The 17,149-nt window shown below is 46.2% G+C and overlaps 2 protein-coding genes across 2 annotated transcripts in view; both read right to left on the reverse strand.

Annotated features, from left to right (window-relative positions):
• Positions 1-17,149, reverse strand: part of RFESD (Rieske Fe-S domain containing) — a 278,054-nt gene that overhangs the window by 108,287 nt on the left and 152,618 nt on the right. The gene's annotated exons all lie outside the window — the stretch shown is intronic.
• Positions 1-17,149, reverse strand: part of ARSK (arylsulfatase family member K) — a 145,465-nt gene that overhangs the window by 2,383 nt on the left and 125,933 nt on the right. The window lies entirely within an intron of this gene.

The raw sequence follows: 17,149 nt of genomic DNA on the forward strand, positions 1-17,149 counted from the left end.
ATGTCAAAAGTGATTTTAGACCAGCTAGAAAACAGCGATAATAAATTAGAATCACTTGCACAATTGAGCGATAGCGATTTGTGGGGAGATCCATCATCAAAAACTAAATCTAATGACAGCGACAATTCTGCAAATGAGCAAATTTCAGCGTTTTTAGATTTGATTACATTATTGAATAATTTTTAGCTAGAAAACAGCGATAATAAATTAGAATCACTTGCACAATTGAGCGATAGCGATTTGTGGGGAGATCCATCATCAAAAACGAAATCTAATGACAGCGACAATTCTGCAAATGAGCAAATTTCAGCGTTTTTAGATTTGATTACATTATTGAATAATTTTTATTATTATTTGTTATCATTATTTATAGTTATTTATTATATTATAAACTTTATCATACCCAGGATGTCTACTGGACTCTTGTTTGAATAGATTTAAGAGAGTTATTCCTAAGAATTGCAGACCTACAATATAAAATGCCAAATTTCCATGCAAAATAATTGTACCGCTTTCAGCACCTAAAATCATAAATAATCATACCGCCAGGGAGGTTAAAGTAGTTGTAAACCTCAGCCATAAAATCTGAACAAAGCATATACCGTATATTTGTAGTGTTTACTTATCTCTTTCCAAAGCTCTAAGTGTCAGTTCTCTCTGGTGCTTTGTTAATCTGTTATTAGCATGAGTCTTTCCCGACACATGAGAAAAAAAATTGTAATGGGGGAGAGAGCTCAGCACGGAGCTTGTGTATTCAGAACACAGCTTTGTATCCCTCCTTTGCTCCTGTTTGCTGTGTGGAGGGGGGTGTGTGCCTTTCCTCCAATCAGCTTTCACACAGTGTAACTGCAGCTCTCCACCCCCTCCTCTGTAATACTGGCAGATGGAGAAAGATTTTAACATGATTCTACCCCTTTGAAGCGGTGTAGGGGAGAGAAGACTGTAGATAAACAAGTAAAACCTATGTAGGGGGATTTGTTTCATCTCTGTGTATCACCCGAGGCCAATCACTTCACTGGGTATATGAGAGGGTTTACATACACTTTAAGGGCTCCTGGGCTAGTGCCTGGGAAAACAGGTTAATAGTAGACATGTGCGGTTCATTTTGTTCCAAATAATATTCAGACAAATTTTTCCTTAATCGGAGATTCGGATATGGCCGAATACCTGAATTACAATATAAACAAATTTTACCGAATGCTCCGAATAATGTAACCAAATTCATCTGAATTTCAGAAATTCGAACTGAAATTTGAATCGAAGTTTACATTGAACTCCAGTCCAATTTTAACTGTACACATATTGCTGAAATCAAAGACTGTGTGTGTTATTAGAGTACAATTTCCAAATAATGCTGTTTTTGTTAAGCCAAAGGTTGTTTAAAGAGTCACTGTAATCATTTGATGAAGATTTTTTTTTTTTTTGTTTGTTCACTTTGCTGAATTCAAATTAAAAACAATGGGGTTTATTTCCAAAAGACAAATCCACTTTGTACTACAAGTACAAACTACAAGTGCAAAGTGCACTTGAAATTGCACTGGAAGTGCACTTGGAAGTGCAGTCGCTGAAAATCTGAGGGGTAGATCTGAAATGAGGGGAAGCTCTGCTGATTTTATTGTCCAATCATGTGCAAGCTAAAATGCTATTTTTTTATTGTCCCCCTCGGATCTACAGCGACTTTACTTACAAGTGCACTTTCAGTGCAATTTCAAGTGCACTTTGTAGTGCAAAGTGGATTTGCCTTTCGTAAATGACCCCTGTAACGATATGAAATGTTGTAACTAGTTTCCATGTTGTTTGGAAAGCAGCCATGACAGCTTGGCTAACCTTACAGAATAATCTGAACTCCCCCTCCCTGTCTTAGGAATCCAAAGCTTAAAAATTTTCAAAAGGAAAGAAAGGTTATCTCAGCAGAGGAAGCAGAACCAGGCTAGGTCAATAAACAAGGCTCATGTTGCCTGGCAAGATATTCAGGCCTGTAGTAAAACTGTCACCCTCTCCATTCAGAGAACCAACAGATACCTGTCGTAAATACCTCAAACCACATAGAGTGCAGACAGATCAGTATAGTTTTGAAACTTCAACATGTTTTCTTAACTTCCAAAGCAATCATAGCACAGCCATAATATGGACATATTTAGTTTCTTTAGATAATTTCTAACATTTCAAGTCCAGACACCCCTATGTCAGGTCATATGGGAAGCCACTGGGACCCCTTACTCCTCCTAGGTAAGCCTGAAATGGGAAACCTGTCATGTGTGTACTTGTTTTGAAGCAAATATCATGCTGATCACTAAAATGAATATCTGCAGTCTATAAACAGTAGAGAGGCAGAGATATGAATATGTATCACAAAGTGTACCTGGGACAGGGTCATGAGTGTAGACACCTCCCAGCAACCAACCCCTAAACAAGATGACCAGACGATTGGTCACTGGTCGCTGTCAACACCCCCTTTGATTTGACAGAAAAGAGGAGAGGCCAAGGTAATGGTCAGTTCTCCTTTTACCATCCAAGCAGGAACATCTGCCAAGTTTGAGAACCGATTACCTTTGCTCATCGATCGAACTCTGATCAACCCTCGGACATTAATTGCATGTATTCTTCCTTCCCAATTCTACTTTATTTCTTTGTGGCTGTATATTGTCTTTATTTTTTGAAAAAAAACTTTTTCTGTAAATGTTTTATTCGCACCAACCTTGACCTTTTCATAATAAATCCTTATGTTGAAAAGTGTTAACCTTGTCTTTAAAGCTCTTGATGCAAACTATAAACGAACCTGTCTCTTAAAAGGGCGCTACTGTGGTAGAGTAAGGCACTGAGCAGACCTGTCTGTGGTGGCAATGTGTGTTGCAGGCGCTTATTCTAAAATTATAATTGGTATTGCTAAAATTATGAGTCCCCCCGGCTCTGTCTTTTAAACGGGGGTGGTGGCAGTTAAAGGGATAATTGTGTAATTAGCCCAGTGACAATCGCTCTCAGGCTGCCCGCACCTAGATTGTGGTCCCGCAAGCTGGAAAATCTTTGTGCTGGGTGCAGCATTGAGAGTGTGGCATTGTTGGCCGGTCCTTCGTTGCCAGTTAGCGAGGAGGGCAGGGATCTGACACCCGCGTCCGTCACAACCACCATTATAACATTTTTGTTTAGACTGATTTGAAAATTTATCGGGTTGAATTGAAAAAATTCGTAAATTCAAAGAAAATTCCGAATACAAATTCCAGATACGAATTGAATGAATCACCCGAATTGAACTAAATGAACAATACAACTAGATTATTTTTTCGTCATGGACATATCTAGTTTATAGAGGACAATATAATTTGTGAATTATAATATAAAGGTTTACTGGTTCAAAGAAGATAGAGGTGGATGACTGCACCCTCGCATACAAGGTAGACACATTTCACATCACAGACACTTAATCATAAATTGCAGGTGATTATTAAGTGTCTGTGACATGAAACGCTTTAATCATGTTCCCTCTGTGTTATGCTGTGTGCTACTGTCAAGATTTTAACCTGTTGAAAAAATAAATTGGATTTTTATTTCTGAGTGTGCGGTATTCCACATCTATCTTCTTCAGTGTACTCAGAACAACTCAGACCTGAATCCTTTTTCTCAGGGCATTATAGCACTGGACAGACCTAGAGTGGTGCATTTGTTTCTTTATCAAGGTTTACTGGTTTAGCTAAAAGTTTAGTCCTACAGCTACAATTTTTTTTTCTTATCCTGGAGGGGAAAACATTATCCAGCTTCCAAATATGAAACAGTTATAATTAATTTTAATTTGTGTTCTTCCTATCCACCTCTTGACATTTTTGGCCAGATTCAGCAAGACAACTGTGGGAGAAAAGGAACACAGGGGTTGATGAAAGAAGGCACAAGGCTCCTTTTTTTTTTTTTTTTTTTTTTTAGGAAACAGGAAACCATCTCTGCATTTTTTGTTTGGTGGTCGATTTAATTGAAAAGTAGCTCTGCAAATAAAGTTGACCACATGCTACCTCAAATAGCAAAGGCTAGCAGTAGAAGGGGCAGGTCTTGTACCAAAGGGCATCATAATCAAGGTCTACCCGAGGCAGAAGGATGTCTATTGCGACAGAGGGAGGCCCCATCACTGTAAGAATATAGGTAAATGTGACACAGGATTTGCATTTAAAGTGGATGTAAACCAACTCTCATCCTTTCTAAACTACTGCAATATTGGTTATTTAGAAGGATATACATGCCTCCTGCATGTATACTTATCTGTCAAATGTCTCCCCTCTGTCTGCTATGAGACCCAAAAAACTGCAGATTTTGTGGGTGGGTCTGTTTTCCAGGGCTCAGTGGGTGGAGTCGTGATGTCAGTAGACTTCCCGCCCACCTCTACACTCCCCTTATCAACATGCATTTTCTCCTGTGTATTTCTTACGCTGAACTTCTGCTATGATCTCTAACATCCAGTGAAAAGACAGGAAAGTAACCACATGATTTCAGCATGCCCAATTATGCTGAAGTGTGGAACATCCGATCCTGGCAGAGCAGCAGAAGAAAGGAGTGGGAGGGAATTAAAAAATAATGCATGTCTCTTAGGCTAGTGCACGAGATATGTAAATCACCTGTCACTCCCAGCAAGGGGCAGGATTTGACAAAGTTTTTCTCTGTTTTTCAAGATTTATCTCACTGAACAATAAAAGAGGATTGCCCAGAGATGGATTAACTCTTTGTGGCAAGACTGGGCTCAAATGATAGGAAATCTTACTCTACATTATGACATAAAAAAAAAATACATTTTCGGGTTTACATCCACTTTAAGGTTAATGGGAGGTTCAGAACTATCATTTCTATCAAAGCTGTGTTTTTGGCTTTCTCCAAATTGTGTAGTTCTGGATAGGAACAGTCATTCATGTGTCCGGGTTTTGCTAGACGCTTGCAACCTGGCTGACTGCATGGGTGTGCAGGGTCATTATGTATTCGGGTCTGAGAATTGCTCAGATCTCCCAGTTTGGAGATAGCATCCAGTTTGGGGACTGCTCCCAGTGTGGGAGATGAAAGGTCTCACCCAAGGTCAGGGGGCCCCTGCCAGAAGCCACGAGACAGAGGTCTCATTGAGCGGTCAGAGGGCCCAGCTAGAAGCCAAGAATCAGGGGGTCCAGCCAGAAACCAGGAGACAGCAGGTCTCAGTTCCAGGAGTCAGATTGGCTCCTATTGGGGGGGTGGCAGGAGAACCCCAATCCATATCCCAGAGGTGGGCTGTGCAGCAGGGCACTGTGACTAAAAGCTAGAGAGCCAAATGTTCCAGTATTCCGGGAGAACTGGACAACACAGTCAATGGGACTGGTAAGAGTCAGCCAACAGTGCAGCCAACAGGTGAGCGAGGTGGCTCAGCATTTTCATTTGTGCACATTGTGTGGAAGAAACCCCTGTGTGGGCAACTGATGTACATGTGAATTTTTCCTTTTAATGAATAAAAGTAGGCAGCATGTGCTTAAACACAGTTTTGAAATGGCCCAACTCATTGTAAATGCACCTACTGCTTAAGTTTAATCACCCCAATCCCACATGATATATGGCCCAGATTACATCCGCGACTTTATTAAAACAGAAATAGTAATAAAGATGCAGCACCTTAATATAGCAACAGCAGTAATCAAGTAAATTATAAAGTTAAATATTCCACTATAAATCATGTGCATAAAAACGTGAAAGTGAACGTGAACACAGCTTTAGACCTGGGCCCCCAACCCCCACAAGTCTGAGCACCAACATCCCCCAGGGCTTGCCTATGGCCCATCCTACCAAATCTGCACACCGGCCAACCCACCTGTACGCACTCAGCCCTCCCCCCTCAATCCTGTATATATGTCAGCCCCCTCACACCTGTATATATGGCAGCCCCCCCTCACACACACCTGTATATATGGCAGCCCCACATACACAACTCTGTACACATACAACTCTGTACACATACAAGCCTCATGTCCCTCCCTGTACATAATAACATACCCATGTGGGTCTTGTTCCTGCTGCGAATACATAAAACAACGGACTACTTTCAAGTTACCTAACGGTGAGAGTTTTCGACTAAAACACTTCGCTAATTGCAAAACTAAAGGCGTTGTTTACCTGTTTCAATGTGAGTGCGGGGCTTTCTACATTGGAAAGACCAAACAAGAATTAGGCCAACGTATCAGTAAACACTTGTCTGCCATGAGGATCTGCAACCTCTATCTCCCTTTGGGGAGACATATTGCGGACGCTCATGCATATAGGATGCCGGTTGTAAACTTTACTGTGATAGACCGGGTACATATACCCATTAGAGGGGGGGATTGGAACAAGACACTCTTGCAACGTGAAATGCGTTGGATCAAATTCTTGGAAGCTACAATTTATCCAGGGCTTAATGAAACAGAGAGCTTCAGGCCATTCCTGGAGGGCTATGTTTCAGGTAAAACTGAATGATTAGCTGGTTGGTGGACAATTGGGCTCCTTACCCAGATGTGATTCTGTTTCTCCTTTTTTTATTTATTATTTTTTTTTTCTTTCTTAACAATATAAAAATAAAATACATTTGTATCTTTATACACAATTTTCTTTATGTGAACAATACTTGATGTCTTTAACATGTTTTTAAGTGATTTATAATAGGTTTGGTGGGATCTGTGGTCACCGCGTTCCCGGCACAGGTAAGCCCATCGGGGTGGTTTTGTTGGGAGGGCGCTGTGGTTGGGGTTATTCTTACCCCTTTCTTCGCTCCCCTTTTTTTGCCACTAATTTGGGCATTAGTTTTCGTTCCCGATAGCCACTGTGTGTGGCATCTGGAGGTTTATCCAGTTTATTCCTGTGTCGGTGGTTTTAGTTCTTGCCTTAGTGACACACTGCAGGTGACAAATTTAATTGGTGTATCTGTATTAGTTATGGTCACTTTTGTGGATTTATTTCCACATGCCCATTAATTTGAGTCTATTAAGATGAGCCCCCTTTCAAATGGATTGCAATAGATTTAGCGATTCATTTTGTAGTGTTTATTTCCTCCCATGCATTCTTATAATAACTTGCAGTCATTGCTTACAGTCATTGCCCAGTAAGATGTTTTCTCCAGGAAGTACAAAAGTTTTTTGTTTTTTTTTGTCACTTCCGGTTTTCGGAAAATGACGTCATTTCCGGTTCCGGGCGGAAGTGACGTCACTTCCGGTTCCGGTGGAAGTGGCCATACCGGAAGTGATGTAAATGGCGGCAAAAATGCCGCGATTTTGACCAATAAGAATCTATATACCTGGAGCAATCACCTGGGTGATCTCCAATGAAAAAAAGTTATTGTTGAAAAGAGGAGGAGCTCTTCGGAGAACCTCCAATCAGAATGAAGTGGTTAGAGAGATGGGAGGAGCCTCTGTTTTGATTGGAGGAAGTCTTTTGGTGCCAATCCACTCAATAAGGGCTATTTAAGGCAGACGCCAGAAGCTCTAAGTAGGTGGGAATTTCTCCTATGTCCTTTGGATGCCCCAGATTCGGTGATATTCGTATAAAACTAGGAAACCTCGTTATGGCGGTAAGCTACACTTTGGGAATCTCTGTCCTATGTTAGATGTAAGGCTAGGGAGTAGACTAAAATGTTTCTTGGTTCTTTTTGTTGTAGGTCTTTTAGACAAGATTGAGGTTTATACAACATAACATCTTCCTATTTGATGGGCCATTGGACATTTGTGCAAAGGAATCTTTTATTCCCATCCTTTGTTGAGTTCATTTGGACTCCAGGGCTTTGAATGCGGTGACCTTGCAAACAGATCCATATTACCATTATCCTTACCATCTCCACTTTTGTGGCTCAATCCCCTCCTCTCTTGGCCTGTCTTTCCGTTTCTGGAACGGTCGCCTAAAGAGGAGATAGTGCCTACTTTTGGTACAGAAATAGCATGTGAGTATTCAAGTATTGGGTTTCAATGTATCATGTCTTTTGTATATATGTAATTTCTGTAATATTTATTGCTTGTTGTGTGCTTGCAGACAGTGGCTTCCCTGAAGAAGAAATTGTTAATGCACATATAGCGATACCCTCACTTAAGAGGGCCGCAAGTTTGGTTTGGGTCCTGAGCACAGCTCCGCCAACCCCCCGGCAATCTGCACTACCCACTCTGGCACAGTTAGTATCTAGCAATACACATGAAATCACTTATACTCTAAATATGTGTGTGTGCGTGCGTGGGTAACTCAAGCTCATAGACAATCTTTGAAAGTATATAACTGACTTTACTTATTGTTTTTATAAAAGGAATAACATGAATCAAACATTTGGATTGCAACACATAATCAGGTCCCTGCAGTAACCAGTAATAAAGATAAACAGAGAAATCAGCATAATAAAGTATTGCTATGCAACTCTAGCGCTGCCCTTTTTCAGCTACTTCCCCACATGGGTAAACACCCAGCACTGTCTACCTATGCAGTCAGGCCTGACTGATCTAGATGGAAGTCCAGTAAAACAATATTCGCTAGCAATCTTTCGGTGGTGCACTTGAAGAACAACTTTGTAATCCAAACGAATAATAAAGATAAAGCATCTGTCTTTAAACAGCTCTCACCACCCGGACAAGTCCAAGTCCGGTTTCTCTGCCTTTTCGTCTAGGAACAGGAATCCACCGACCTCCGAGTCTTCAATCCTTCTGGTGTACTGCAGCAAGGAATGAGAAAATGTCTCTCAGGTGCAACTAGGCTGGCAGAGAGCTCTTTGGAAAAGAGCACAAGGCCCAGGCTTCAGGCCTTGTGCCTCAGCAGTTCAGCACAGATCTCCTCTTGCTTGAAGAGAGGGGGGTGTCCAAAGAGAGAGAACTAGGCCTCTCTCCCTCCTTATATTCCTCCCCCATAAGTCTCTGGGGCATAACTCAAAGTATCCTGGGAACCAGCGGGGTTCTGGGAACAGTAGTTTTATAGTTCTTAAAGAGACCCCGCTACACACTCCCCCCACTTAAACTCTTTGGTCCCCAAAGATAAACTTTTAACACATATCCTGTACCAATTTTGAAAGTGCTGAGTATGATGTTGGTACAGGGAATTTCCACCAGAACTCAGAGGTGGGATTCCCTGTCCCACAGGTCACACTGACATGAGTGGCCTGCCTAACTGTGCCAGAGAGTGAGCTGGGGTTGCCCTCCACCAAATGGTCAGTGGAAGGATTAGAGCGTTCAGCACTTCTTCTAGCAGTCACAACAGAGTCCTCAGAGCTCTCTCCCATTTGAGAGTAGGTTAGCTTCTTGGGGGGGTCTCACAACTCGACGAGCTCTCTGTTCTCTTGGGACTTCATGCTCTGGTGCCACAGGCTCTACTTCAGGAACACATTCTGACAGCATCACTGGTTCTGGAACATCAGTTCCTTCCTCTTCTGAGTAAATGCTAGGGATATCTTCCCAGCCTTCAGGCACACCACTAGATGGAATGAACTCTGTAGCTTCTGGGTTCAGTGTCCCATCCTGTGTATCCTCAGTAGGTGGGAGATCTATGGCAGAATTTCCTGGAGTTGATGAAGGCCACAGCCACTCAAGCTCTCCTCTTCCACCTTCACCTTGTTGGGAATCTTGTCCATCTCTAACCCGGGAGGTCTGAGACCGAGTGCTAGGTCCTGGGGTATCCAGAATGGAAACAGATTCAGGTGGATCTCTCACTGGAGGTATTCTGACTGCTTCAGTAAGCGGGAGCAAATGATTCCTGTGCCAAGTTTTCAAGGGCCCCACTTTCCCCTCTGGTTTTAGCTTATACACAGGCAATCCAGGTAGCTTTCTGCAAATGACATAGGGCTCCGATCTCCATCTATCAGCAAGCTTGTGCTTCCCAGGGATCCCCAGATTGCGTAGCAGTACACGGTCCCCAGGCTGCAGGTCTTGCACTCGAACCTTCAGTTCGAAGTTCCTCTTGTTGCGGGCTCCCCTTTGGTCCGAGGCCGCCTGAGCTCGTTCATGGGCCACTTTCAAATTGTGTCTAAGTCGGTCCACATATCCCTTGTGGGAGGTAGCAGAGGCATGGTCTAGGGAAATGCCAAAGGCCAGATCCACCGGCAATCTTGCTTCTCTCCCAAACATGAGCCGGTAGGGGGAGTAACCCGTCACATCACTTGTGGTGCAGTTGTAAGCGTGCACCAGAGCTGATATGTGTTGGCTCCAGTGTTGCTTCTTCTCTGTCTCTAGAGTTCCAAGCATGTTTAGTAAGGTCCGATTAAACCTCTCAGGTTGGGCATCTCCTTGTGGATGATAAGGTGTAGTCCTGGTCTTCTCTACTCCCAATGAGTCCAGTAGGTTCCGGATCAGACGACTCTCAAAGTCCCTTCCTTGGTCTGAGTGGATTCTCTGTGGTAATCCATAGTGAACAAAGTATTTTTCCATGAGCACCTTGGCCACAGTGGAGGCCTTTTGGTCTTTGGTGGGGAAAGCCTGGGCATAACGGGTGAAATGATCGGTTACCACCAGAACATTTCCCAATCCACTCAAATCGGGTTCGAGGCAGAGAAAGTCAATGTACACCAGATCCATTGGACCCTGACTCTGTAGGTGGCCCATTGGGGCAGCTTGATGGGGTAGAGTCTTCCTCTGGATGCATCGTGCACAAGAACGGCAATATTCCTCCACTTCTGCCCTCATACAGGGCCAATAGAACCGGCTTCTGACAAGCTGAAAAGTTCTCTCTGCCCCTAGATGACCATGCTGGTCATGTAAGGCAATTAGTACTGTCTCTCGGTGCTTCTCTGGGAGAAACAACTGCCACTTATCTTCTGAGTTATCAGAGGGGCCCCTTCGGTAGATCACTCCCTGATATACTTGTAGCTTATCCAACTCTTTCCTCAGCAGGCGAGCCTCCTTGGAAGGGTGATGTCGAAGTCCCTTTGGATTCTCATTCTCCAAAGCTTCAAGGACCAATCTCCCCATGGGGTCTTCCAATTGGTCATAGCTCAGCTCCTTTCTGGACAGCTTTGGCAGGAGTTCCTCTGCTACTTGAATTACCCCACAGTAGGGTTGAGGGACTCCCACTGCGGTGACTCCTATCTCCTCTGCTCTGGGGCCCCCTCTTGCTTGAAACTCAGCACCCTGACAGAGTGCTAGAACTCATTCCGGTGCTACCTGAGTCCAGTCTTCCCAGTCATCGACCATGACATGAGATCTTCGGGACAGGGCATCTGCATCCCTATTTCCAGCCCCTGGTCTGTATTTTAGACTGAAGTTGAATCCGGATAATGCAGCCAACCATCTGTGTCCGGTTGCATCTAACTTTGCAGTAGTGAAGAGGTAGGTCAGAGGATTGTTATCTGTCTTTACGGTAAACTCCGCCCCATAGAGATAGACCTTCAGTTTGTCTACTACTGCCCATTTGAGGGCCAAGAACTCCAATTTATGAGTGGGGTAGTTCTTCTCCGAGGGAGTCAGGCTCCGGCTCACATAGGCCACTGGTCGCAGCTGCTCTTCATGCTCTTGATAGAGCACTCCGCCTAGGCCAGGCATGTCCAAAGTCCGGCCCGCGGGCCAATTGTGGCCCGCGGCCCGGTTTTGAACGGCCCGCCTGGTTATTTGGACATACATATCTTTTGTGGCCCCCGACGATCTCCCAGCGCCGGGGCCACAAAAGATATATATGCTTCGGAAGGTACAGGGAGGACAGGACCGAGCGCCGTACACAGGAGAATTTCCTGTTTACGGGCGGCCTCTGTAATAGGAAGTCCTTCTCCTGCACTGCCATTGGACGACTGTTCTGTCCATCAAAGGAGGCGGGACTTTCTATTAAAGAAGCCGCCGTGTAAACAGGAGATTCTCCTTTGGCGCTCGTCAGTGCATTCCTGGCAATGGTGCTGTGTTCCTGGCAATGGTGCTGTGTTCCTGGCAATGGTGCTGCGTTCCTGGCAATGGTGCTGCATTCCTGGCAATGGTACTGCGTTCCTGGCAATGGTGCTGCGTTCCTGGCAATGGTGAGTCATTCCTGGCAATGGTGCTGCATTCCTGGCAATGGTGCTGCATTCCTGGCAATGGTGAGGCATTTGGGGAGGCATTCCTGGCAATGGTGCTGCGTCCCAGGCAATGGTGCTGCATCCCTGGCAATGGTGCTGCGTCCCTGGCAATGGTGCTGCGTCCCTGGCAATGGTGCTGCGTCCCTGGCAATGGTGCTGCGTTCCTGGCAATGGTGAGTCATTCCTGGCAATGGTGCTGCATTCCTGGCAATGGTGAGGCATTTGGGGAGGCATTCCTGGCAATGGTGAGGCATTTGGGGAGGCATTCCTGGCAATGGTGCTGCGTCCTAGGCAATGGTGCTGCGTCCCAGGCAATGGTGGGGGAATTCCTGGCTATGGTGGGGGCATTCCTGGCTATGGTGGGGGCATTCCTGGCTATGGTGGGGGCATTCCTTGCTATGGTGGGGGCATTCCTTGCTATGGTGGGGGCATTCCTTGCTATGGGGGGGCATTCCTGGCTATGGGGGGGGCATTCCTGGCTATGGTGGGGGCATTCCTGGCTATGGTGAGTGCATTCCTGGCTGTGGTGGGTGTGTTCCTGGCAAAGGTGGGTCTGAAGATGTGCACTGATTAGGCTGCATTAGTGGGCACTGACCATTATTTTGCTTCACAGTTCTTTATTTAAACATTTTTTTTTCCTGAAACTTCCCTCTTAAAGTGAAGGTGCGTGTTATACGCTAATTAATACAGTATGTACAAATACGCCCAAGCTCATTTCTTCCCACACACAGCCACAAAGGCAAGAGAATTCTTGTTAGGCAGTGTATTAGAGTCCGAACGAACACCCTTAGACCGAATTTTAACGATTCAAAGAATGTCAGGCAAAATGGTCGGCCCTCGCGCATGTTCACTTCATCAAATCCGGCCCTCTTTGAAAAAAGTTTGGACACCCCTGGCCTAGGCCCTCATGACTGGCATCGACATGTAGCTCATATGGTCTGGTGGGGTCGGCATAGGCCAGGACTGGGGCCGTGGTAAGGCTCCTCTTCAAGGTTCGGAAAGCCTCTTCACACCTTGGGCTCCACTGATCTTGAACCGACTCACCGGCCCTCCTGGGTCCCAAACCATCCTCTTCTCCTTCAGTCTTGAGCAATTCGTTCAGTGGCTTGGCAATCCGGGCAAACCCATCCACAAATCTTCTATAATAGGAGCAGAACCCCAGGAAAGATCTGAGCTCTGTGACTGTTGTCGGTCTTGGCCAAGAGGTAACTGCCTCCAACTTCTCAGGGTCTGTAGCCACTCCCTTTTCAGACACTATGTGTCCCAGATAGTTCACAGAGGATTGGTAAAACCGGCACTTCTCGGGAGAAAGCTTGAGTCCCTCTTCGCTGAGTCTTCTCAACACCTTCTCCAACCTGGCCTCATGTTCTTCCAAAGTCTTCCCGAAGACAATGACATCGTCCAAGTACACAAGGACTTCTATGAGGTTCATGTCTCCAACGGTCTTCTCCATGAGGCGTTGAAAGGTAGCAGGGGCTCCAGACAGGCCCTGAGGCATTCTGTTGAATTCAAAGAATCCCACTGGGGTTATGAAAGCTGTCTTCTCTCGGTCTTCCTGGTGCATGGGGATTTGGTAGTACCCACTCTTGAGGTCCATTACACTGAACCACTTGGCACCAGCCAAACTCTGTAGGGCATCCTCTATTCTCGGTGTGGTATACTGGTCAGGGATGGTCCTCCTGTTGAGAGTCCTGTAGTCAATACAAAGCCTCAACGACCCATTCTTTTTCCTGACCACCACTATGGGGGAGGCATAGGGACTTCTAGACTCCCGAATCACACCAGTCTTCTTCAACTCCGCAAGCTGCTCCCTCAGATCCTCCAGGTCAGCTAGAGGGACCCGCCTAACCCTTTCCCTGAAGGGTTTGTCTTCTTGGAGGCGGATTCGGTGGGTGGCACTCCTGGCACATCCAACATCAAACTCATCCTTTGAGAAAATCCTCTCCCATCTAGTCAGCTGGGCCTTGGCTCTCTCCTTCCAGGCTCCAGGTAGGTCCGGGTTCTCCATGGAAAGTTTTTCCCAAACATCTCCTCCTTCACCCGTTCCTTTTACTTCAGACCAGCTGACTGGGGCCGCAGGACTCACCTGCCCCAACAGCATTCTGGCAGGGATCTCTATGGGTCTCTCCGTAGGGTTTCTCACACTCACTGGGACTCTTCCTCGAGCCTTCTTCAGGGCCTTGATTGAAATCACTTCCGGTATCACTTCCAGGCCTGAGTGATCCTCCCTTGGATCGGATTCCAGCATGACAAAGGGGCCAGGCTGCTCCCAGGTAAGCTTCACCGTGGCCCTGAGGCAGGCTACCTCTCCGGGCTGCAGCACCACTCCCTCTCTCCCAAGTCTCCACACCTTCCCTATCCCCTCTCCTGGGGTCTTCTGCTCTAGGACCAACCGTTGGTAGGCTGTCTTCAGCATGGGATGGATATTGGGATCTTGATGGTTACTCGTCTCCACTAGAGGGGTCAGAAGTCTTCGCACCAGATCCGTATTGGTCCCTATGATGAGGGACATCTTGCTGGCCCCGGGCGGTCTAGGACACACAACTGCCAGGGTGTCAAACACCTCCGTTTTCCCTGCCACAGATGGATCGAAGGTCAGCTTTATGGGCAGGTAACCATCGTAGGGGAAACTCTGAGTTCCAAGGCCCCATATCTCGAGCCATTTGCCTATACAGAAGATAGAAGAGCTGAAGTGCCTATCATAGAAGTCTCTGTACAACAAAGTCACTTGAGCTCCAGTGTCCAGGAGGGCCTTCGTGTGGACTCCTTCCACCTGGATGGAGACAGTGGGGGACGGGCCGACCAATTCTTCTGGGAAGGGCCGGGTTGAGGCCACCCTCTTCTGGGGACCCGTCTTCATCCAGTTGGTTTTTGAGTTTACTCTTTTTCGAGCCTGGTATGCATTGACCCTCCCCACAGTAATGGGAGTACAAACCCGCTGAGGGATGTTATTGTCTCTTATTTGTAGACATTCCTTCTGAGGGGTCTGGTTTCCTCTCTCTCTCTTCCTTCTATTCAGTTTGGAGTTCACTGAAAGGCATGGGCACCCGGTTGACTCCCTCACCGGGGCCCTCTGAAGTTTCCCGCCGGCTGGCGGTTATCTATCTTCTTCTTCTTGGGACTGGAACATCTACTGGCGAAGTGGCCACTGCCCCCGCAGTTGTAGCATAGCATCTCTTCTCGGTCTCGAGTGGGGCTTGGTGTTGGTGTATCTGGAAACAACTCCCTCCTAGGACTTGGTTTCTCGGCTCCCCCTTGACCTTTCGCCATCATAGCAGTCAACATCTCCATCACCTGGGACATCTGTAACTTCAAAGTGTCCAGCTCCTTATCTTTAGCGGGAGTCATGGCCGGTGTAACTATTGCTACCGGTTGGTTGACGGGCTCGGTGAGATGTTCTTCCCTTTTCTCTTTCGGATTCGGATGAGGTCAGTGTACTCCAGATTCTTCCCATCCAGTCGGGCACGCAGTGTCCATGCAATAGGATCCATGGGTTGAGCTCCCCTCAGTACCTGTTGAGCACGGGCCTCATCTACTTTTCCTGGGCTGATCCCCTTCTTTAGGATCATCCTATGCAGGATTTTATCTAAACGTCCCATGTAGTCTGATAGTTTTTCACCTTTCTTCTGGTAGCAATGCTCTAACTGATAAGCAAGCTCAGAGATTTTCTCTGTCCCACCAAACACATTCTGTAGTACATCTAGGTACTCCTGCGCATTACAGTCTGTCCTGCTCATCTTCAGGTTGCGAACGGCCTCTAGAGCAGGCCCCTTTAGACTTTCCACAATCCTCTGCTTCTTTCTGCGCTCTGGAACTTCCCATTCCTCTATTGAACCAATCTTCAAATCCCTCTTCTTCCGAAGGTACAGGTTTCCTCCCTGAAAACATCTGGAGTTTTCTGTACCCCGACATCGGGTAATCTGTGGGATCCTTCTTGCACTGGGCCACAATCTCCCCCAGGACAGCACACAGTTCTGCGCTAAGAGTGGCCGGTGCTGATCTGAGACTCTCAGGTGAGGTACGGGCCGCAGCCTGCGGTGATCCCGTTGGCGATGGCTCCTCCTTTGTTGCGTGCGCCAACCTATAGGATCTGTTGTCTTGTGTCCGTACACGGTTGCGCTTGCAAGCCTCCGGCATCCCATCCCAGTATTCCACTAGCGCATACTGATATGAGATGTCTGGGTCTGATTTTATCTCCATCACCCATGGTTCATGGTCTGGGGACACTGACTTCATTAACTCCTCTACGGTCTCTGTTGACCATTTCTCCCCTGGGAGGCTAATGACCACTGACTGACTTGGGTCGGCCTTAGCCGCTTCACACCACGCTCTGACTCCCTGTGGGTCCATGCCAGTACCTCTGGCGTGTTCACCGCTGTCTCAGAAATCCCGGATTTACGAGCCCCCACGTATAGCGATACCCTCACTTAAGAGGGCCGCAAGTTTGGTTTGGGTCCTGAGCACAGCTCCGCCAACCCCCCGGCAATCTGCACTACCCACTCTGGCACAGTTAGTATCTAGCAATACACATTAAATCACTTATACTCTAAATATGTGTGTGTGCGTGCGTGGGTAACTCAAGCTCATAGACAATCTTTGAAAGTATATAACTGACTTTACTTATTGTTTTTATAAAAGGAATAACATGAATCAAACATTTGGATTGCAACACATAATCAGGTCCCTGCAGTAACCAGTAATAAAGATAAACAGAGAAATCAGCATAATAAAGTATTGCTATGCAACTCTAGCGCTGCCCTTTTTCAGCTACTTCCCCACATGGGTAAACACCCAGCACTGTCTACCTATGCAGTCAGGCCTGACTGATCTAGATGGAAGTCCAGTAAAACAATATTCGCTAGCAATCTTTCGGTGGTGCACTTGAAGAACAACTTTGTAATCCAAACGAATAATAAAGATAAAGCATCTGTCTTTAAATAGCTCTCACCACCCGGACAAGTCCAAGTCCGGTTTCTCTGCCTTTTCGTCTAGGAACAGGAATCCACCGACCTCCGAGTCTTCAATCCTTCTGGTGTACTGCAGCAAGGAATGAGAAAATGTCTCTCAGGTGCAACTAGGCTGGCAGAGAGCTCTTTGGAAAAGAGCACAAGGCCCAGGCTTCAGGCCTTGTGCCTCAGCAGTTCAGCACAGATCTCCTCTTGCTTGAAGAGAGGGGGGTGTCCAAAG

This window comes from Lithobates pipiens, unplaced genomic scaffold (assembly GCF_037356315.1).
Source record: "Lithobates pipiens isolate NorthernLeopardFrog02 unplaced genomic scaffold, aLitPip1_a1.2 Scaffold_3, whole genome shotgun sequence".
NCBI lineage: Eukaryota > Metazoa > Chordata > Amphibia > Anura > Ranidae > Lithobates > Lithobates pipiens.